Below are 21,712 nucleotides of genomic sequence, written 5' to 3'. Positions count from 1 at the left end.
CAGGCCCTACTGATACTTTACTCAGCCTCTTATCAGCAAAGGGAGGGAGAAGGGTACTAAAATGATGAAACCAAGATGGAGTCTGTTCAGCTTTAAAAAGGCTAACATAAAGCCTGAACAGCTTTTACTCAGGGAAAAGGAGAGTTCGTTTTAGCTGGCAAAAAGCCAGCTATAGGGTATCACACTATAACAAATCCCCTTCAGACCAGTACTGGTCCATGTTAGGAACTGGGCCACACGGCAGGAGGTGAGCAGCAGGAGAATGAGCATTTCCTGGTCATGAAATGAGCCAGGCTGATCTTGAACTCCTGACCTCAGGTGATCCACCCACCTCGGCCTCCCAAAGTGCTGGGTTTACAAGTGTGAGCCACCAAGCCTGGCTGCAGTCTATTCTTATAAATGGGATTGCTGGGCCAGGCACAGTGGTTCACGCCTGTAATCCTAGCACTTTGGGAGTCTGAGGCAGGCAGATCACCAGGTCAGGAGTTTGAGACCAGCCTGACCGACATAGTGAAACTCAGTCTCTACTAAAAATACAAAAATTAGCGGGGCATGGTGGCGCGTGCCTGTAATCCCAGCTACTCAGAAGGCTGAGGCAGGAGAATCACTTGAACCTGGGAGGCGGAGGTTGCAGTGAGCTGAGATCATGCTACTGCACTCCAACCTGGGTGACAAAGTGAGACTTTGTCTTAAAAATAAGTAAATAAGTAAATGAAATTGCTTGGTCAAAGGGTAGATGCATATGTAACTTTGCTAGCTATTGCCAAATTCTCCTCCATAAGGTCCAGAAATATTTTGCATTTCCATTACCAATGTACGAGAGTGAGTGCCTGTTTCCCAGGAGCACATGCTGTAAAACTTGGATTTTTGCCTATCTGATAAGTAAGAAATAGTAATTCATTATAATCTTAGTTTGCATTACTATCATTACAAGCAAAGTTGGTTATCTGTTTCTATGTTTAAAAGCCATTTTCTTGTTTTTTTCTTGAGAACAGTTTGTTCTTATCCAGCTCATTTTTAAAATGATTGTTGGCCTTTTGCTTAAGGGAAAATTCAAAACAGCTTTTTATTTCTTGTCTTACTAATAATGTTTGTTCAATACTGAAGAAATTTTAAAATACAAAGAAGGAACAAAATACTCATAATCCAGCTATCAAAGATTCAATATATGTGAATCATATATACTGGGCACTAGCCCTTTTCTAACAAAAGAAAAAAATACACACACACACACACACACACACACACACAGAATGGTAAATATTTGCTGGTCTTGCACCAGCACTTGGGAGCCAGAATGGCCCTGGTTTCCTCTCTGCTTAGAGCAATCAGCTGCTTGAGGGGAGGGAGAGGGTGGCAGAAGGTCCCAGCCAAATGGGGTCAGGGGTAGCCAGTGGGCAGCTCCTGGAGAGGTGCTCCAACTGAGTGGGCAGTTTGATTGTGGGTGGGAGTGGCAGCCCCCTGCAGAATTGCTCACTGTGGTGGGGGGCAGCAGGACGCAGGACTAGGAATCCTGATCTCCAATCTGGACCTGCCCTGCCCAGCTGTGAAACTGGACAAGCCCCTTCTCTCTCTCCATAAGGAAATAGACCTGGATGGTCTTTTAGTTCCCTGACCCCTCTGGATGGTCTTTTAGGTCCCTGACCCCTCAAGCATTGTACTGAGAGATGATGAATGATCCATTAGAGGAAGAAAGCATTAACTAAAAGGAGGCAGGGCCAGGTTCTTTTCAGGCCCCTCCGTACCCTCTAAACCAGTGGTTTCCAATCTTTTTGACATCAGGAACCAGTTTTCTGGAAGATAATTTTTCCATGGGCTGGAGTGGGGGCATTGGAATGGTTTCAGGATGAAACTGTCCCAACTCAGATCATCAGGCATTAGATTCTTATAAGGAGTGCAGCAACCTATCTCATGTGGGAACAACAGGGTTCACGCTTCTATGATAATCTAATGCCTCTGCTGATCTGACAAGAGGCAGAGCTCAGGCGGTAATGCCTGCTGCTCACCTCCCGCTGTGCAGCCTGGTTCCTAACAGGCCCTGTTCTTAACAGACCACTAACCTGTACAGGTCCCACCCAGGGGTTGGGGATCCCTGCTCTAAACTCACAGACCTTAGACTCCACCCACATCTCCCAGCACTTGTGTATCCATGTCTTTCTGAGTCCAGTCCTAGCTCTGCTGTGTGACCCCATGCAGTCATTAAATCTCTCTGACCTTCAATTTATTCATCTGTGGATGATCCTTTTTTTTTTTTTTGAGACAGAGTCTAGCTCTGTTGCCCAGGCTGGAGTGCAGTGACATGATCTCAGCTCACTGCAACTTCCGCCTCCTGGGTTCAAGTGATTCTCCTGCCTCAGCCTCCTGAGTAGCTGGGATTGCAGGCACATGACACCACACCCAGCTAATTTTTATATTTTTAATATAGACTGGGTTTCTCTGTATTGGCCAGGCTGGTCTCGAATTCCTGCCCTCGTGATCTACCCACCTCGGCCTCCCAAAGTGCTGAGATTACAAGTGTGAGCCACCACGAGTGGCTGGATAATCCGTTTTTAAGAGGGTTATTTCAAAACGCCTAGAGCAGTCCCAGGCACACAATGGGTGGGTGCCCTAGTGTGGTGGTGATGATTATCCTCTGGCTCTCCACCTGCAACCTGTGCTATCCCATGTAATCATAATGACAACTCTGTGATGCAAATACTAGAATATGAAAGCTCCATTTTAAAGAGGAGTCACGTGAGGCTCAGAGAGCTTAGATTTTACTCAGGGACATAGAGCAAGGTATGGAGAATTGAGAATGGCATCCAGGTGTGACTCTCTCCAAAGGAGAAACAGGTGATTTCCATGGCACTGAACCCCATTCTGGGTCCTGGATCAGGCCATGGCTGCAGGTGAGGTCCAACAACCGGGCCAGTCCACTGAGACACCCCGATTCTAGGGAGCAACTTTCTCACCAGGAAAAAAAGGAATTTGGCAGAAAGCCTCAGAAAACAGCGCAAACGGGCTGGGCGTGGTGGCTCATGCCTGTAGTCCCAGCACTTTGGGAGACCAAGGCAGGTGGATCGCTTGAGTCCAAGAGTTTGAGACCAGCCTGGGCAAAATGGTGAGACACCCTCACGCACACATACGCACACACACCCACTGTCTCTACAAAAAAATTTTAAAGAAAAAATAACGCAAGCATGTAATCTGACGCAGAGGACCCAGGTGAGAGGGACTAGGAGTGGGACTAGCCGGTTTCCCTGAGCCTGGCTTCTCACATTTAGAGTCCTCCCGGAACTCCAAAGGGAGTGGGCAGAGGCCTCTGGGCCTCACTGCAGTTCCAGTTGTCAACACACGAGGGAGCCAGAGCCAGTGAAGAGCAGCTGTAGGTTAATACCGTAACACCCTACGGGCACCACAGTGTTGAAGGCCAGAAGGAGCAAGGAGGGAGAGGCTAGGGGTTACAGACTGTAGTCTAACCTGGGATGGGCTGGATCGCTGATGACAGAGAAGGCTCCGCGCAGGGAAGCAGAGTGCCCACACACTGAGTCTCCCAACTGGCTCCTCCATGCTGGGCTTTCTGCTGTACTATTTTCAGAGACCACTGTAAGGCCGGTTGCCTCGCCAGGAGGCTGGACACACCCACCTCTGCACTCAGCACCTGATTCTGCACTCGGCACCTAGCTCTGCTGCATGGCTCCCCTGGAAGGCTCCAGCTGATGCAACCCTGGCTGGCTCTGCACTGGAAAACCCACCCAAAAACCCGCCAACCAATGGCGGCCTGCCCCGTCCCAATCCTGCTCCCCTGGAGCCAATCAGAGCACCCAGCTGTTGCTTGTTCCTCATAGCCATAAAAATCCCCCACCCCAGGAAGTCAGGGTGACTTATCTGGCCTCGTTTCCCCAGACCATAGAACCTCACCCAGGAGCTGATTAAATTTCTTTATTTCAATAACTGGCCTCAGTTGCCTCATTCGAACCTCAGTTGCCTCATTCAAACTTTACATTTGGTGCCAAAAACCCAGGAGGAGCCTTGTCCCTCTTCCTTTCCCTTTTTGGGAGGGCTGGCTCCTCAGCCAGAAGCCAAACCAGGAATCCGTCAACCTCGATGGCATCACTGGTCCCCACATGATAAGACACCAGGTAAAATATTTGGTGCCGCTCAAACCTGCTGCTCGGAACTTCACCCGCGCCTACTCCCAGGAGCACTCCTGTCCGTAGTCATGGCCATGCCAGGAGGGCCCCTCCTCACTCCAGGTTAGAAGTTCCATAGAGACATGCAGGAGATGTCCGTTCTGAAAGCCAAAGCGCCAAGGAGATGTCCTTCCACTCTGGTCTTTCTCCGTTACCCTGGTACTCAGAATGAGAACGAGGATGCCAGTTCCCGTTCCTGACTGCTCCATAGTGGTGAGTGAATTCTGAGCAGCAAATCCAGATTCAGCTGTATTCTCGGCTCCTGTTTCTGCCCCATCTTCTCACTTTCTCTCTCCTTTAAGATGGCGGCCATTTCCTGTTTCTGCTCCTATCTTCTCACTCTCTGTCTCTCTTAAGATGGCAGCTATTTCCCGTTTCTCTTCCCATTTCTGTTTGTCTTCTCACATCCTTTTCCTAAAATGGTCATCCTCTGTCTTCTTCTATACTGCCCCTCAACCGTATGCCAATTAAATCCTACCCACAAATCCTCCTCCATATTCAGAACCTCAGCCACCCCCCGCAGCTCCTCCTCTTCCTGGTTCCAACCTAGCCTCTCCTGTCAGTGCTCACACTCGCTCACGCTGTGCTCCTAACGATGAAACCTCCCTCCTTTGCTTGCTTTTCGAGGTCGGCGGAGCAGAAGGCATTGTCCGAGTACATGTTCCCGTCTCCCTCTCTGATCTATCAACCATTGAGAAACACCTAGGGTCATTTTCCACCAATCCTACTGCTTACACCAAAAATTCCACAACCTCACCCAGGCTTACAACCTCACCTGGCATGATACCTATGTAATTTTGTCCTCCACCCTCACTCCAGATGAGCGTGATTGCATCATTACGGCAGCCTGGGCGCACGCTGATCAGGTACATCTCACAGACAATCAGATGCCAGTAGGTGCAGCGGCGGTCCCTGAGGCCGACCCTAATTGGAATTATCAAACTGGTCAAGATGGCGGCCACTGCCAAGACTAAATGCTACAGTGCCTCCTAGTGGGCATGCAAAGCACAGCCCAAAAAGTAGTTAATTATGATAAACTAAGGGAAATAACTCAGGGTCCTACTGAAAACCCCGCCACCTTCCTCAACCGATTAACTAATGCTATGATCCTTCATACCTGGCTGAACGCTGCCTCTTTACCGGGGGCTACAGTCCTAGCCACCCATTTCATCTCTCAGTCAGCAGCTGACGTAAGAAAGAAACTTAAAAAGGCTGAGGAGGGCCCCCAAACTCCCATACGAGACCTGGTAAACATGGCATTTAAAGTTTTTAATGGCCAAGAGGAAAGGCTTAGGCCACCCGCCAGGCCCATCTACAGCAAAAGGTAAGCCTCCGAACCCAAGCTCTTGTGGCAGCCCTGAGGCCAGCAGCCCACCAAGTGCCTGTTGGAGGGGGTCCATCAAAACCCCCCAAGAACTCTGGAGGCATTCTGCCTGGGCCCTGTTTCAAGTGCAGTCACGAGGGACACTGGGCACATCAGTGTCCATGTCCCCAACCACCTACCAAGCCCTGCCTGGGCTACAAGCAGCTTGGACATTGGCTCAGTGATTGCCCATCCTGGACTGCAGGCCCACCCACCACACCTCTATGTGGAGAGCAGGCCAGTCCGCAGGAAGCAATCCCATCACTTGAACTTCTTGGCCTTCTAGATGGCTGACGCAGCCTGGACTCAAAGACCCCCATCACCCTTGCCAAGCCCAGGGTAACACTGCAGGTAGCAGGTAAGTCCATTTCCTTCTTAGTGGACATGGGGGCTACCTATTCTGTATTGCCTTCCTACTAAGGACCTAGCATACTTTCCCAGGTTTCAGTCATGGGAATTGATGGAAAGCCTTCCTGTCCTAATCAAACCCATCCTTTAGCCTGTGTCCTCAAAGGACACCCCTTTTCCCAATCTTTTTTAAATTATAACCTCATGCCCAGTCCCCCTTTTAGGACGAGACATTCTCCAGATTGTGGGGGCCACTATCCAACTTACTGGCCAGCCACCCTCAAGGCTCGTCGCCTCCCTGATGGAACCACATATGAAAGGCGGAGTTCATTGCCCTAACCCGAGCTCTCACACTAGCACAGGGAAAGTGAGCAAATATCTATACTGACTCAAAATATGCTTTTCTTCTTACCCATTGCCACTCTGCCCTCTGGAGAGAACAGGGATTCCTTACCACAAAGGGGTCCCCTATAATCAATGCTACACAGATCTCTAACCTCTTACAGGCCTTATCATTGCCCAGGGAAGTTGCAGTCATACACTGCCGAGGACACGGAGCCAAGCATGATGCTGTCTCCCTGGGCAATGCAAGGGCCGACACAGCAACAAGATCTTTAACTAATGCCAAGTTGACCCCTACCCTTGTTCTCTTCCTTACCGTGGCCACACAGCCTGTATACTCACCATCAGAAAAACAGGCCCTTGCCCAGACCAGCAGAGGCAGCAGCCAGAGCAGCCACAGCCTGCGCCCTCTTCCCCCCTCCACCCACCCACCCACCCTCCACCACCCTCCACCGCCCCGGAGTCTCTTTCCCCCTTCCTCCTCCTCCATCCCAGCTTCCTCCTCCACCCACCCGTGGGGCCCCCCCTCACCTTCCCGCCAGCCCCTATTTTTCTGCCCCTGGCCTCCCACCCTTCCCCTTCCCACCCACTCCCCTTTTCCCCTCAATTGCCTCACACCTGTGGTTTTTGGCTTTCACCCCCCACCAGTGACCAAAGACTTGACCACTCCCTAGAGTCCAGCTCCACAGAGCACTGCTCAACATGGACACCGGTGTGATTGAAGGTGGATTAAATGTCACTCTCAACATCTGGCTACTTATGCATGGAAAGGAAGTTGGCAGTATCGTTGGAAAGAAAGGAGAATCAGTTAAGAAGATGCATGAAGAGAGCGGTGCACATATCAACATCTCAGAAGGGAATTGTCCTGAGAGAATTATCACTTTGGCTGGACCCACTAATGCCATCTTCAAAGCCTTTGCTATGATCATTGACAAACTGGAAGAGGACATAAGCAGCTCTATGACCAATAGCACAGCTGCCAGTAGAACCCCCGGTCACCCTGAGGCTGGTGGTTCCTGCTAGTTGGTGTGGCTCTCTCATTGGAAAAGGTGGTTGCAAGATCAAGGAAATATGAGAGAGTACAGGGGCTCAAGTCCAGGTGACAGGGGATATGTTACCCAACTCAACTGAGTGGGCCATCACTATTGCTGGCATTCCGCAATCCATCATTGAGTGTGTCAGACAGATCTGCATGGTCATGTTGGAGACTCTCTCCCAGTCCCCCCGAAGGGCGTGACCATCCCGTACTGGCCCAAGCTGTCCAGCTCTCCAGTCATCTTTGCAGGTGGTCAGGCCCATTACCATTCAAGTATGCCATTGAACAGTATGCCATTCCACAGCCAGATTTGACCAAGCTACACCAGTTGGCAATGCAACAGTCTCATTTTCCCATGACACACGGCAACACTGGATTCAGTGGCATTGAATCCAGCTCTCCAGAGGTGAAAGGCTATTGGGCAGGTTTGGATGCATCTGCTCAGACTACTCATGAACTCCCCATTCCAAACGATTTGATTGGCTGCATAATCGGGCGTCAGGGCGCCAAAATCAATGAGATCCGTCAGATGTCTGGGGTGCAGATCAAAATTGTGAACCCAGTGGAAGGATCTACTGATAGTCAGGTTACCATCACTGGATCTGCTGCCAGCATTAGCCTGGCTCAATATCTAATCAATGTCAGGCTTTCCTTGGAGACGGGTGGCATGGGGAGCAGCTAGAACAATGCAGATTCATCCATAATCCCTTTCTGCTGTTCACCACCACCCATGATCCATCTGTGTAGTTTCTGAACAGTCAGTGAGTCCAGGTTTTAAATAGTTTGTAAATTTTCAGTTTCTACACACTTTATCATCCACTCGTGATTTTTTAATTAAAGCATTTTAATTCCTTTCTCTGTTCAGCTGTTGATGCTGAGATCCATATTTAGTTTTATAAGCTTCTCCCTGGTTTTTGTTTTTGTTTGTTTTTTGTTTTGTTTTGTTTTTGGCTTATGAATTTTTCTGTTTGTTATGGAAATGTAAGAGTGGAATATTAATACATTTCAGTTTAGTTATGTAATGTAAGGAATTTTTCAAAAAAATTAAAAGATGAACTGGAAGAAAAAAAAAAAGAAAAACAGGCCCTTATACTAAAGGCGGGAACAGAATCTAATCAGGGCTGGATCTTCCTAAATAACAGAATCACCTTTCCCCGGGAACAGGCCCCCAAAATTATTGCTGAAATCCACCAATCCTTACGTATAGGGCCTAAGGCATTACACCACTTTGTACAGCCCCTCCTTTTCTCACCAGGTCTGCAACAAACAATTGAGCAGGTACACAAGGCAGGCGTTACTTGCTCTAAGGTCTCGCCTCAGGAAAGCTTAAGGCCACAGTTTCCTACTCACCAAATGTGGGGCAACCTAACGGCCTGACTGGCAAATTGACTTCACTTATATGCCCACTCACAAAAAGCTCGGCTACCTCCTAACTTTTGTAGATACCTTTTCAGGTTGGATTGAAGCCTGCCCCACCTCCCGGGAGACAGCAGACCCGGTGGCCTCCCTCCTTACTCAACTCATCCCTCGCTTTAACCTACACCTGCCACCATCCAGTCGGACAGTGGTCCAGCATTTACGGCCCAAGTAGTCCAGCTAGTCGCCAAGTTCCTCAACACCTCCTAGAAACTGCACATCCCTTACCATCCGCAGTCATCGGGTAAAGTTGAATGGGCCCACAGCATCCTCAAAGACCATTTGGCCAAACTTGCTATTGAGGTAAAACTCTCTTGGCCCACACTCCTACCTCTTGCCCTGGCCTGGGTCCGGGCCACCCATGAGGGTCAACAGGACTTAGCCCCTTCAAACTGCTGTATGGCCGGCCTTTCCTGGTTTCTCACAACCTCCCTGTAAACCCCCCTCCACTGGTTTCCTACCTTCCCTTCCTCTCCCTCCTCCGCCACCTGTTAAGGGAACATGCAGACCACTCCCTCCCTGTTGTTCCAGGACCAGAAGACTCCCACCCAGCGGCGCCTCTCCAACCAGGCAGAAACACCTCTCAACTTTTCTCTTGGTTGACTCTAGTACATCAGGGAGCCAACATGTTAAATTTAACTAAAGCCAGGAATATCACCAACTGCTTTTTATGTGCCTCTCTCAGCACATAAAAAATTAAAAGATGGACTGGAAGGAAAAAAAAAAGAAAAACAGGCCCTTGTACAGGCCCCCTTAGCTGCAGTTCCCCTCAGGTCCAGATTCAATCTGTCACAATCACCTACGGGACCTGGCACCATCTTAACGGATATCCCCTTGTTCCAAGTACACCCTCAAAATTTCTCTCTCTGTCATGAGACAGCCAGCAGCTCCAGTCCCAGCTGTAACACCACAGTAAAGGTAAAATCCTCCCTCTACGCACCACCAGGAGGATATTTCTGGTGTAATGGAACCTTAACTGAAGTTATTAATGCCTCCTTCCCTTTCCCTTGTGTGCCTGTCACCTTGGTCCCGCAGTTAGAGGTCTACGGACAGGCCGAACTTCTATCCCTCCTTCCACCCTCCCCTAATCCCGAGACACGAGCAGTCTTCCTCCCAATGGTCGTTACTCTCTCTCTAGCATTGTCTCTGGTGGTGGCCAGGCTGGGTAGTGGTGCCCTGGGCTACAGTGTCACCTCAGCCACTCAACTAAAGGACAAGCTTCGCATGGCTATCGAAGCGTCAGCCACCTCCCTGGCCTCCCTCCAGTGACAAATCACGTCACTGGCCCAGGTAACTCTCCAGAACTGACAGGCCCTTGACCTGCTGACAGCAGAAAAGGGAGGTACCTGTCTGTTTCCTCAGGAGCAGCGCTGCTATTACATCAATGAAACAGGCCTCGTAGAAAAAAATGTCAACACTCTCTGTCGCCTCCGAGAGGACCTCTACAAGAAGCAGAATGTATCAGTCTCACCTCTTAACTGGTGGCAATCCCCCATGCTAACCTGGCTAACCCCTATTATCACCCCCATCATTGTAGTTTGTCTTCTGTTAATGCTAGCCTCTTTTTCCCTCATGTTTTTACAGGCCCGCATGAAAGAAATTTCCAGGGTGGCCATAAACCAGATGCTACCTCACCCCTATGTCCGACTCCCAACCAAGGCACCAGCCAACTGACCCTTCTCCCTCACTCCACCCCTATTCAGCAGGAAGTAGCCAGAAAGAAGCGGTGTCCTATGTCATCAAAAGGGTCAGAATGTAAGGCCAGTTGCCTCACTGGGAGGCCGGACACACCCACCTCTGCACTCAGCACCTGACTCTGCACCTGGCACCAGGCTCTGCACTTGGCACCTAGCTCTGCCACATGGCTCCCCTGGAAGGCTCTGGCTAATGCAACCCTGGCCAGCTCTCGCACCAGAAAACCTACCCAAAAACCCGCCAACCAATGGTGGCCTGCCCTGTCCCAGTCCCACTCCCCTGGAGCCAAACAGAGCACCCAGCTGTTTCTCCTTCCTCATAGCCATAAACCCCTCCACCCCCCTCCCCAAGGAAGTCAGGGTGGCTTCTCTGGCCATTTCCCCAGACCATAGAACCTCACCCAAGAGCCGATTAAATTTATTTCAATAACTGGCCTCAGTTGCCTCATTCGAACCTCAGTTGCCTCATTCAAACCTTACAACCACCCCCACACAAGACTGCCAGTGAGGTACTTGAATGCTAGGCTAAGGACTTGTGCCATGGGAGCAGGGTGAGAGAGGAAGAGGCACGTGGCAAGGATGTAAGTAAATGTGGGGTTAAGTGGCAGTTTACTTCCCAGACAGCCTCAGGCCTTTCTAATGAGGGAAAAGATGCAATAACTTTCGCAAAGAAAGTAGGGAGTTAATATGGATTCCAGTTAGAGGAATGAGCATTTTGAAAAGCTGCAGGAAGGGGTCAATGTTTAACCCAAATGAACTTCTAAAGCCCTTTTTTTTTTTTTTTTTTTTTAAAGACAGAATCTTGCTCTGTCTCCAGGATGGAGTGCAGTGGTGTGATCTCGGCTCACCACAACCTCTGCCTCCCAGGATCCAGCAATTCCCCTGCCTCAGCCTCCTGAGTAGCTGGGACTACAGGCACTTGCCACCACACCCAGCTAATTTTTTTTTTTTGAAATGGAGTCTAACTCTATCACCAGGCTGAAGTGCTGGGATCTGGACTCACTGCAACCTCTGCCTCCTGGGTTCAAGCAATTCTTCTGCCTCAGCCTCCCAAGTAGCTGGGATTATAAGCACACACCACCATGCCCAGCTAATTTTTGTATTTTTAGTAGAGACAGGGTTTCACCATTTTGGTCAGGCTGGTCTCGAACTACTGACATTGTGATCCACCCACCTTGGCCTCCCAAAGTGCTGAGATTACAGACGTGAGCCACAGTGCCATGCCCAGCTAATTTTTGTATTTTTAGTAGAAACAGGATTTCACCATGTTGTTCAGGATGGTCTCCATTCTGGTGTGAGGATGGTCTCCATCCAGGTGTGAGCCACAGTGCCTGGCCAACTGTGAACTTTTCAAGGCAGATGTGGTAGCTAATTCGTCCCTGTACTCATTCAAAACTCAGCCTGTTAAGATTTGGCAAAATGATACTAAAGTTAAAAAAAAAACAAAACAGTAAAAATAGACAGCAATGTTATGAAAACAAAAGCAGTGGAGGGAAAGGTAGGACCAGATATTGAAACAATTTGACAATAGCTATCAGAATATCAGATTTTTTTTTTTTAGATGGAATTTTGCTCTTGTTGCCCAGGCTGGAATGCAATGTCGAGATCTCAGCTCACCACAATCTTTGCCTTCCAAGTTCAAGGGATGCTCCTGCCTCCACCTTCCCAGATTAGCTGGGATTACAGGTCTGTGACACCACACCAGGCTAATTTTTTTGTATTTTTAGTAGAGACAGGGTTTCTCCATGTTGGTCAGGCTGAGAATTTTTTTAATGTACATACCTTTCATGTCAACAACTCCATTTCTAGGAATCTATACCATAGAAATAATTGCAGTAATTATGTAAAGATGCAAGCATGTCTACTGCGATTGGTTTTGTAACTATAGCAAACAACTGGAAATGACCCAAGGGCCCATCAATAGGGAATAACAAAATAAACTGTGAGGCATGATTATAAAATCATACAATCCAATGCTGAGCAGCTGTTAAAAAGAAATGAGTGGGTCTGCATTTGCTGAGGTAGGAAGAATCTCTAAGAGACAGCAAGAGTCAGAACAGGAAAAACAGTATGAGTCCATTTCTTTAAAAACATTCTCCTGTCACTATCTTCACACCTTCATCAGTTAAGTTTTCCTTTCGGTCTCCAGATGATAATCTGGCAGATACTGTGCTTTGCAATCATTTTAAGATATTAAAAGTCTGGTCCAACTCAATTTAAAAATCCCAAAAAATTTAAAAAAATTTAAAAATTTAAAATCCTAAGCCCTTCACATCTTCCAAATACATATAGCACAGATATATGTCATATTGTCATATTAACCTGTTTATTTTTCACCACGCCCTCTTAAGTAGGTATTATGATTATCCTCCCCAGCTTACAGATGACAAAATTGTGGTATAGAGAGGCGATTTTCCCAAAGTCACATAGATCATAAATGGCAAAGCCATTAACCACTGTGGTATATCACCCTAGGCTCACAGGACCTCAGATGGGACTTTTTCTTGTCTCAGAATTGCAGCTGGCATACTGTATATTATAAGCTAGATATACTAGAATTCATTTAGCTATGACCCTAATGACAGACATAGAGATTATGTCCAGTCTTATGCTATTACAAACAGTGCTGTAATGAACTGTGTGTATGTGTGTGTGTGTGTGTGTGTGTGGGTGTACATGTACAACTATTTCAGTAGCTTAGATTCATAAAAGTGCAATTGCTATTAGATGGGTAAATTTAAATTTGAATAGATGTTCCAGACATCTATTGCTATATAACTAACTACCTCAAAATTTAGTGCTCAAAACAACCATTTCATTTTGTTCATGATTTTGTGGGTCAGGGATTTGGGAAGGGTTCAGATGGATGGTTCATCTGTGATTCTCTTCCAAGATGGCTTCATCATTCATATGACTGGGCCTCAGGGCTCTTTGACTGCTCTTTCAACATGTGGTGTCCTATCCTGTGGGGATTCCCCACATGGTTTGGACTTTTCACAGCCTGTGAATGTCAGACAATGCAGGTCATATAACCAGGTAATTGGCTTCCAAGAGGGAGGATATGGAAACTGCTGGACAATCTAAGGGATACACTTGCAACTGGGACAGTATCACTTGCTGTATTTTATTGACCAAGGAACTCAGGGTCCAACCCAAATTCAAGAAAAGGGGACATAGATGCTACCTCTCCATGGAAGGCTTATCAGAGAACTTGTGACCACTTTCATTCTACCATAATAATTATTTCCAAATTGCCCCCAAAAATATTGTTCAATTTACATTCCCACCAATGATGCACTAGATTATCTTTTCCCACACCCTCAACAACACTATACATTGTAAAATACTTCAATTCATGCTGATCTGGCAGCTGAAAATGGTACTATATTTCACTGTTATTTTGCCATGCATTTTAGTTATGGGTGAAGGTAAGTATCTTTTTATGCATTTGCTGTTCACTAAATTTTATTTTTTCTTGTGAATTGTCTATATATTTTATCCATTTTAAAATTTGATTGGACTTTTTAATATGGATTTATAAAATGTATATATTAAAAAGATAAAAAATATTTATTTGATAGTATGTTACAAACAGTTTTCCACAGTGAGTGGCCTTTTGACTTTGTTTTTTTGACAGTTTTCACAATTTAGGTTTTAAATTTGTACATGTCCAAATTATCAACCTTTTACTTTAAGACTTCTGGATTTTAGGTAGTGTGTTCCTGTCGTTTTTCAGAATTTTCCTGCTATTCTTGAATGTTTATTTTTCCAGATTAAGATTAATATCATTTTCCAAGGCTCTCTCCTCAAATCCTATTTTATTTTATTTAAATCACTTTCAGTTTATAGATCCATTAAAGAAAATCCACAACTTCACAATTGCGTTGCCTTGCGTTGTTTTGGGTCTTCACTCCCACAGGACATCGAGGCTTAGTGAAGGGATGATGGTGTGCCATCTCAGGGGGTCCCCAGCATTCCTGGGGACTTTTGAGGGAAGAAGCCCAAGAGTGCACCAAGGGCAGCCCTGGGATCAGACAAGCTCCACAATGCCCTGTACCTGGGAACCCAAGGCCTCATCAGGGAGGCCCAGAACACAGGCCCCAAGACTACAACTGGATTTTTCATTGCAGAGTGAGTCCAGGACTCCTGGAAAGAAAACATTCCTTAGAAGCCCAGGAAAGAAGCCAGATGTGCTTCAAAGAGCTAACTCATGAGGTAGGAGATTTCACAGAGTGGTGCCTTATTGGAGAGACCAAGCAGAATGATGCATTTGCCAAGGAAAATCCTACCAATCTCAAAGTCACAGCCTTGGGGAGTAGCAGGGATCTGCAGTGGGAGCCACAAGAATAGGAGGCTGCTGCGGGCACAGCCCTGCAGGCTCTCCTTCTTTCCCAGCTGGGTCTCTGCTGGCTTCTCTCCAATCCTGGAACCCCAGTCTGCAGCACCAAACCACTCCTTCCCCAAGCAGGGGCCCTATTGGGCACCAAAGGCTTTCCCTAAAGTGCCCAGAGAGATTGAGTAAGCATTAGTTTATTCAACTATTACTGATTGTCATCAATGTGCCAGTAAGTGTTCTAGATACTTGGGGCACAACAAAAAAATAAAAAAGACTGAAAATTTTACTGTCCTGGAGCTTACAAACAATAAAAATAACCATAATAAATATGTAAATACGTTACAAGGTAAGTGCCATGGGGAAAAAATAGGGCAAGGTAAGAGGACTTGGGAGTTGGGGGTGGGGAGCAGTCACATTTCCCAAGAAAGCAACTGTACTAGGGAACTTCCATTTGCCCTCCAGATCCCCAGGGAAGGCTGACCTGAAGGGCTACATTCTGGCTCTAGCTGGATTCAGCCAATGAGCTTCGCAAGAGAGCTGAGACAGGCCAGGGAGGTGTTTATCCCCCTGGCTCCCTCCTGTGGGTCACAGCTCCCATCAGGTGGTCCTTTCCCACAGTTCTCTTCGGTTTCCTTACAGCCTGTCCATACCTTTGAAAATCATCCTCAAATAACGCTAATTTGGGTGCCAAGAAATACAGTGACATCTGGGCAGGCTGGAAGACACTAAGGTGGTATGCCATGCAGATATCTAAGAGAAGAGTGTTCAGGGCAGAGGGAACTGCCAGTGCAAAGGCCTGGAGGTAGAAGGGTGCACCTGAGCTATTTGAAGAAAAGCAAGAAAGCCAGAGTGGCTGTTGCAGAGTGAGGAAGGGGGAAGGAAGTAGGAAATAGTGTCCAAGAGGTATGTCTCAGCATTTGCTCTGAGTGAAGTTGGAGTGGATGAGGGTACACTGGAAGGCTTTGAACTCAGAAGTGATACGATCTTTAACACTATCACTCTGGCTGCTGTGTTGAGAACAGACGATGGGTCTAGGGTAAAGCAAGGAGGCTGATGAAGGGGAAGGCTCAAAAGACAGTGGGAAAGGAACCAGAAGAGGCTGGTTCTGTGGGGCCGGAGCCAACAGGGCTGACTGACGACTTGGGGTGTAGGGGAGAAGAGCATGGGTGGCTTCAAGGCTTCCCTGCATCTGCCCAGCCCGGCCCTCACATCCTGTCCCTCTGGGTGCTGTGTGTACACATGTCCAGTCCCGGGGGCTGTGCACTGCAGGCCTATCTCCTCTGGCTGGCCTAGAGGTCTGCCAGCTTCTGCCAAGAAGGGTCCTTTGAGCAAATCACAGCTTTCTCTGCTTGGGACCATCTGCCTGAGGTCACTGGTAGGGGTGGGGAAGTGGATTCAGCCCCTGGAGCACTGGGAGGGAGGCTATGCCTAATCCCCAGAGGCAGTCCAGTAAATTAGGACTGTACCCATATCAGTGAGATATTTTCTGGGGCACTCCCAGACCAATATCCTTCAGCCCGGATCCTGTGAGTCAGCTAGACCTGAATGTGACCAGCTTTCTCCTTCACTGCTCTCTTGGCTGGCTTCTTCTCAGGCTCCAGCCTTCTGTAGGGGCAGCTGAGGCCACAAGTAAAGAGTCTGCTCTGAGAGGGGGTAGCCCACACCCCTTCGTCAGGGCAGCCCTGGCCCCTCCTATTGGACGTGTTCTTTCAGAATCCCAGTTTGAAGGGCCTCCTCCCATGGCATCCTGTGTGGGGCTGGACTCTCATTATTCCACACCCTGAATTCAGGCTTCGAGCTCCTTCCAGGCCAGCTGGGCCTGGCCTCCACTGAGAATAGCACCACTACAGAGCAGTCTCCCCCAGCTGACTCCGTGCTGAGCTCTCCACTGGCCTCTCTCCGGCCTGCTGGGGCCGTCCATTACAGAGGGCTCGTTGTAAGAGCAGGCTCTGAAAGCCAGGTGCGATGGCTCACTCCTGTAATCCCAGCACTTTGGGAGGCCAAGATGGGCAGATCACCTGAGGTCAAGAGTTTGAGACCAGCCTGACCCATATGGAGAAACTCTATCTCTACTAAAAATACAAAATTAGCTGGGCGTGGTGGCACATGCCTGCAATCCCAGCTACTCAGGAGGCTGAGGCAGGAGAATTGCTTGAACCCAGGAGGTGGTGGTTGTGGTGAGCCAAGATTGCACCACTGCACTCCAGCCTGGGCGACAGGGCGAGACTCTGCCTCAAAAAAAAAAAAAAAAAAAGAGTGGGTTCTGGGATACAAGTTCTGCCACTCCTTCACCTGCATGTGACCTTGGCCAGTCACCTATCTTCTTCAAGCCTCTCCTTCTGACACTGTGATGTTCCTTACACATTGGAGGCCCTCATAAATGCTTTCTGAATAAGTCTGCATACAATACACTTAATGCAGTTCCTGACCCAGAGAACATGCTTAGTAAACGTCAGCTATTTAAATTATCCCCATTTGCGGATGAAGAAACCAAGGCTCAGATATGTACCTTGTCCAAGGCCTCAGGGCTGGGAAATGGTGGAGCCAGGTTCCCATATGCCCTGACCCATCAGTTCACCTCCCCCTGCATGCTCCCCATTCTTACCTGACTCTGTGAGGCCAGCACAAGTATGTCAACCCTCAGAGGGATGAATGGAGAAGCCAGAAACTTATACTCTTGAGAACTTCTGAGGGGACGGGAGGCTCCTGTCATTATGGGAGATACAAAGATGAATTAAACACAGTTTCAGCTGCTCAAAGGGCCGCCAATCCAGAACTGAGAGCCATAGCCTCTGGGAGCAGAGTCTATCCCTACACAGGACCCAGCAAGCCTCAAGGGAGGGTGGCATCTGGATTCCCAGTACACAATTGGTTCGTTGAATCAAAACGTTCACAAGAAATAGTGGCCACACAATATGAATTTTAAAAGACAAGTCCAGAGCTGGGCACGGTAGCTCACGCCTGTAATCCCAGCACTTTGGGAGGTCAAGGCAGGTGGATCACCTGAGGTCTGGAGTTCAAGACCAGCCTGACCAACATGGAGAAACCCGGTCTGTAAAATGAACTGATTCTCCTTCCTTCACAGGTTGCCATGGAGCACTACTGAGCCTATGGCCTACTTCATAGAAAATGCTTAATAGGCCAGGTATGGTGGCCCATGCCTGTAATACCAGCATTTAGGGAGGCTGAGGTGGGCGGATCACCTGAAGTCGGGAGTTTGAGACCAGTCTGGCCAACATGGAGAAACCTCCTCTCTTCTAAAAATACAAAATTAGCCAGGCATGGTGGCACATGCCTGTAATCCCAGCTACTCAGGAGGCTGAGGCAGGAGAATCGCTTCAACCCAGGAGGCAGAGGTTGCAGTCAGCCAAGATCGGGCCACTGCACTCCAGCCTGGCCAACAAGAGCAAAACTCTGTCTCAAAAAACAAACGAACAAAAAAAGACAAGTCCAGGTTGCAAACATTTTGTCCCACTGTTGTAATAGAGTATGATGCACCCCACAGAGTGGGGTACCAATATTGTGGTACCTAAATGACCTCTCACAGCCAGGTGGATTACAAAATCTGTGTTATTCCACATGTCCTAAGTTTGACTTGGGGAAAGATGGTCCCCATTATGATGGGCACACAGATGCCAGCTACCCCCAGCCTCGCCTCGTGGGCATGTGCACGTCCACACAGACTAATGCCAGCCAAGACAAAGGGTCACCCACTCTGGAGCAGGAGGTGGCAGTTGTGGTGAGCCGAGATTGCACCACTGCACTCCAGCCTGGGCAATAGAGCAAGACTCCACCTCAAAAAAAAAAAAAATTAGATGACTTGATGACTTGAGTTAGTGCCCCTTCCTCTTTCCAGTAATGATCCTAACAGCAGTGCTGGGCACTGTAAGGTCTGGAGGGGGCTTTGGTATCCCCAGAGAAAACAGACTGTGGCTTTGCATGCTCCTTGTCAGCATGAAAGGCAAGGCCTTTCTAAGTGTCACTTTCTCTAAGTGACACCAAGGTTGCAGCCAGGGTGTCTCTGACCGGGGCTGCTGTCCTCAGATGTGAAGGCTTTGCCATCAGCCTCTTGCTACAGACCTGCCTCTCACATTAACTCCTGCCAGGACTTTTGGTTTCGGTTTCTGAGAGCAGAAATAGGTTCTACCATTTCCCTCTGTTGTCCTCTACACACCCCCTCCTCCTACCCTACTTCCTTCCTGGCTCTTTCTCTCACCCTGGTAGGAAATCCCCTCCCCACCAACCCCTGGTCTCTGACTCTGTGAGAGGACAAGAAGAAGAAGAGAGAGACAGAGAAGGGAGGGAGAAAGGGAGTTGCCAGAGACCTCACTCCATCTTCGGGGCTGGGTGATCACTCACAAATCTGCAAATTGTGCCCTGCACAACCCTAGAGGACACAAGTCCCAAGTCACCAAAATTTGCATCTTTATTAGCATACTTTTCAGGCAGATGGCAGTAAAGTGTCTTGAGAAGGAATAGTCTGAAGCTCTCGAGTGGGGTTAAAGGACTGAGTGCTTTTCGGTTCTGACCTCCTAGAAGCCCCAAGGCACCCCCAGTCCTTGAACTGTAAGCCATTTATCCCTCTGCTCAACTTTCCAGCTGGGCTGAAAACCCAGTGAGAGACTCTAGCTCAAAAGAGGCTAACCAATCACCTCTAGGTCCATTTGTGGGGCCCCAAGCAAGTCTCTTCCTTTCTAGGCCTCAGTTTCCCCATCTGTAGTATGTAAAGAGGACAAAATGATCTCTAAGGGGCTATCCATATTTAACATCTAAGTCTGTGCTGAGGGTACCTGGAGGCAGATGATTACAGCTGGGTTGCAGCCTCGGGGTCTTTGTTTCTCTGAAGGAAGGAGGTTGTTGGTTGTTCCCTTGACTGACAGAAGGGCTCAGTGAGGATTCTTATGTTGAAGAGTGTGGAGAGAGGCTGCATGACCTGGGGCAGCTCCTCTAACCTCTCTAAACCTGTTTCCTCCCCATGAAATGGAGGTGGTAATATTCACCTTGCAGATGACTGTGAGGATTGAAGGAAGTACTGTTTGCAAAAGTGCTGGCGCCCGAAGGAGGCAGCAGAGGAGGGTGGCGGTGGGGCACGGCAGCCACTGCCTGAGCTCAAGCTCCGGGGCAGGAAACCCACCTGACAGGCCACCCCCGCCCCTCTCTCTGCAGGGCCACACCTCTGGGAGGATATCCAGGGCCCGCACAGCTCTGAGGGAACACCAAGGAGCCCACACCCCTTAGCCTGTCTTGCCAGTCCCTCCCCTACCTATGCCCTGCGGCCCCGCCCCGCCCAGCCCCCCGACACCTCTAAACGAGCCATGCACACCCTCCTGCCTTTACCCACGCTGCATCCCTTCCGAGTCACGTGCCCTTCCCTCTCCCCCTCCTCAAGACAGCTAAATCCTGTTCATTGTTAAGGGCCCAGCTCAAATGTCACCTTCTAAGGGAAGGCTTTCCCTGCCCTTCCAGTAAAGAGAATACTCATTCTTCCTGTTGCCTCCCTCAGCCCCACACTCAGTCCCGTCAGGAGTGCAGCGGGGCTCCAGTCCGCCAATCCCCTTGCGGAGCCCCCAGTGCCCTATTTAGAGGTAAATTGTCTCTACTCGGCAGAAAGAGTTCAATAAAATGGCACAAGTAGGGCTTTTAAACACAGCGTGGGGCGCACAGTAGACCCCGGCGAGTGCAGCCAGCCAGGCCCGCACTGAGACGAAAGCGCGCGTGGAACCCCCTTTCCAGCCTCCTCGAATTCCTCCAGGAGGACCAGCCCACAGCTCATTGGAAGATCAATTCTGATTGACAGGCTCCCAGCCCAATGGTTGGCCAAGCCCGGGAACGGCTCGGAAGCAGGTGGTCGGCCCCTTCCCCTCTCTGGGGCCTCTACCTGCGGAAGGCCGCGCTCGGGCCTGGTTTCCACACGATTCCTGTGTCAGCCTGTGGGACCAACCGCCCCGCTGATGACTCAGGTCTCCTCCCCACCCTTCCCCTTCAGGAAGAGGCCCTGTCATAATCGCAGTTGTACTACATAAAAATAGCTTCGGCTTACAGCGACATGAGCACAGCCCTTTCCACTGAGGGAAGAGGAAGGCAGTTTCCCCCTACGCATCCCCCTGGGTCCCTCTTCAAAAGCGGATCCTCTAGGGCGGGGTCTTCACAGTTCTCAGCAATAGATTCACCAGCGGTTTCCTCTCCAGCTTCGGTGCTGAAAGTTTTTTTTTTTTTTTAGAAGAGTCTCGCTCTGTTGCCCAGGTTGGAGTGCAATGGCCAGTCTCGGCTCACGGCAACCTCTGCCTCCCGGATTCAAGTGATTCTCCCGCCTCAGCCTCCAGAGTAGCTGGGATTACAGGCGCAGGCCACCTCACTGGGCTAATTTTTTTTTTTTTAGTCGGGACAGGGTTTCACCATGTTGGTGAGGCTGGTCTCGAACTTTGACCTCAGGTGATCCGCCCACCTCTGCCTCCCAAAATCCTGGGATTACAGGCGTGAGCTCCCGCTCCCGGCCGCGGAAGGCCTTTTTTTTCCCTGCTTTGCTACCAGCTTCTCACCTTTTCTCATTTGGCCCTCATGTCAGAGGCGAGGCAGCTGAGGTTACTGTACCCATGTGCAGGTGTGGAAACCCAGGCCAGGAGAGGGGAGGTGACTGGCCTGAGGTCACACAGCAAACTCTCGGGAGCCGAGTTGGGGGTCCTGACTCCTTCACGAGTTCCTCCTGCACCAGCATAGGCCGCCTCCTACGAAAGTGCTGTGGCCACAGCCAGGGCACCAAGAAGGAGAGGTGAGGAAGGCTGGGTGGATGTGAGGGGCAAGACGTTCATGCAACAAACTTTTGTCTGGCTGGGTGTGGTGGCTCATGCCTGTAATCCCAGAACTTTGGGAGGCCAAGGTGGGCAGATCACCTGAGGTCAGGAGTTTGAGGCCAGCCTGGCCAACAAGGTGAAACCCCATCTCTACTAAAAATACAAAACAAATTAGCCAGGCGTGGTGGTGCGCACCTGTAATCCCAGCTACTCG

The 21,712-nt window shown here is 49.2% G+C and overlaps 1 protein-coding gene, 1 long non-coding RNA gene and 1 pseudogene across 22 annotated transcripts in view; 2 read left to right on the top strand and 1 right to left on the bottom strand.

Annotated features, from left to right (window-relative positions):
• Positions 1-20,665, bottom strand: part of ANKDD1A (ankyrin repeat and death domain containing 1A) — a 69,363-nt gene extending 48,698 nt beyond the window's left edge. For 5 of the 8 annotated variants that reach the window (XM_078333365.1, XM_078333356.1, XM_078333364.1 and 2 more), the window contains exons 1-3: positions 20,586-20,665; positions 19,498-19,718; positions 17,313-17,413 (exon numbers count right to left, since the gene is read on the bottom strand). The gene's annotated coding sequence lies outside the window, so the exon portion shown is untranslated. Of the gene's footprint in view, positions 1-17,312; positions 17,414-19,497; positions 19,719-20,141; positions 20,458-20,585 lie in introns of those variants that run through there. The other 3 variants (XM_078333360.1, XM_078333358.1, XM_078333357.1) reach the window with 2 other exon arrangements.
• On the top strand, positions 6,850-8,341 carry LOC100895703 (poly(rC)-binding protein 2 pseudogene; annotated as a pseudogene). The gene has a single exon (XR_013520725.1). The product of XR_013520725.1 is annotated as a poly(rC)-binding protein 2 pseudogene (transcript).
• LOC118144783 (uncharacterized) overlaps positions 20,566-21,712 on the top strand; it is a 50,744-nt gene continuing 49,597 nt past the window's right edge. For 12 of the 13 annotated variants that reach the window (XR_013520732.1, XR_013520734.1, XR_013520731.1 and 9 more), the window contains exon 1: positions 20,756-21,476. This is a non-coding gene — a long non-coding RNA (uncharacterized LOC118144783). Of the gene's footprint in view, positions 20,668-20,755; positions 21,477-21,712 lie in introns of those variants that run through there. The other variant, XR_013520728.1, reaches the window with a different exon arrangement.

This window comes from Callithrix jacchus, chromosome 8 (genome assembly GCF_049354715.1).
Source record: "Callithrix jacchus isolate 240 chromosome 8, calJac240_pri, whole genome shotgun sequence".
Lineage (NCBI taxonomy): Eukaryota > Metazoa > Chordata > Mammalia > Primates > Cebidae > Callithrix > Callithrix jacchus.
The sequence above is the reverse complement of the archived record's forward strand: the minus strand, read 5'-3'. Positions and strand labels throughout refer to the sequence as shown.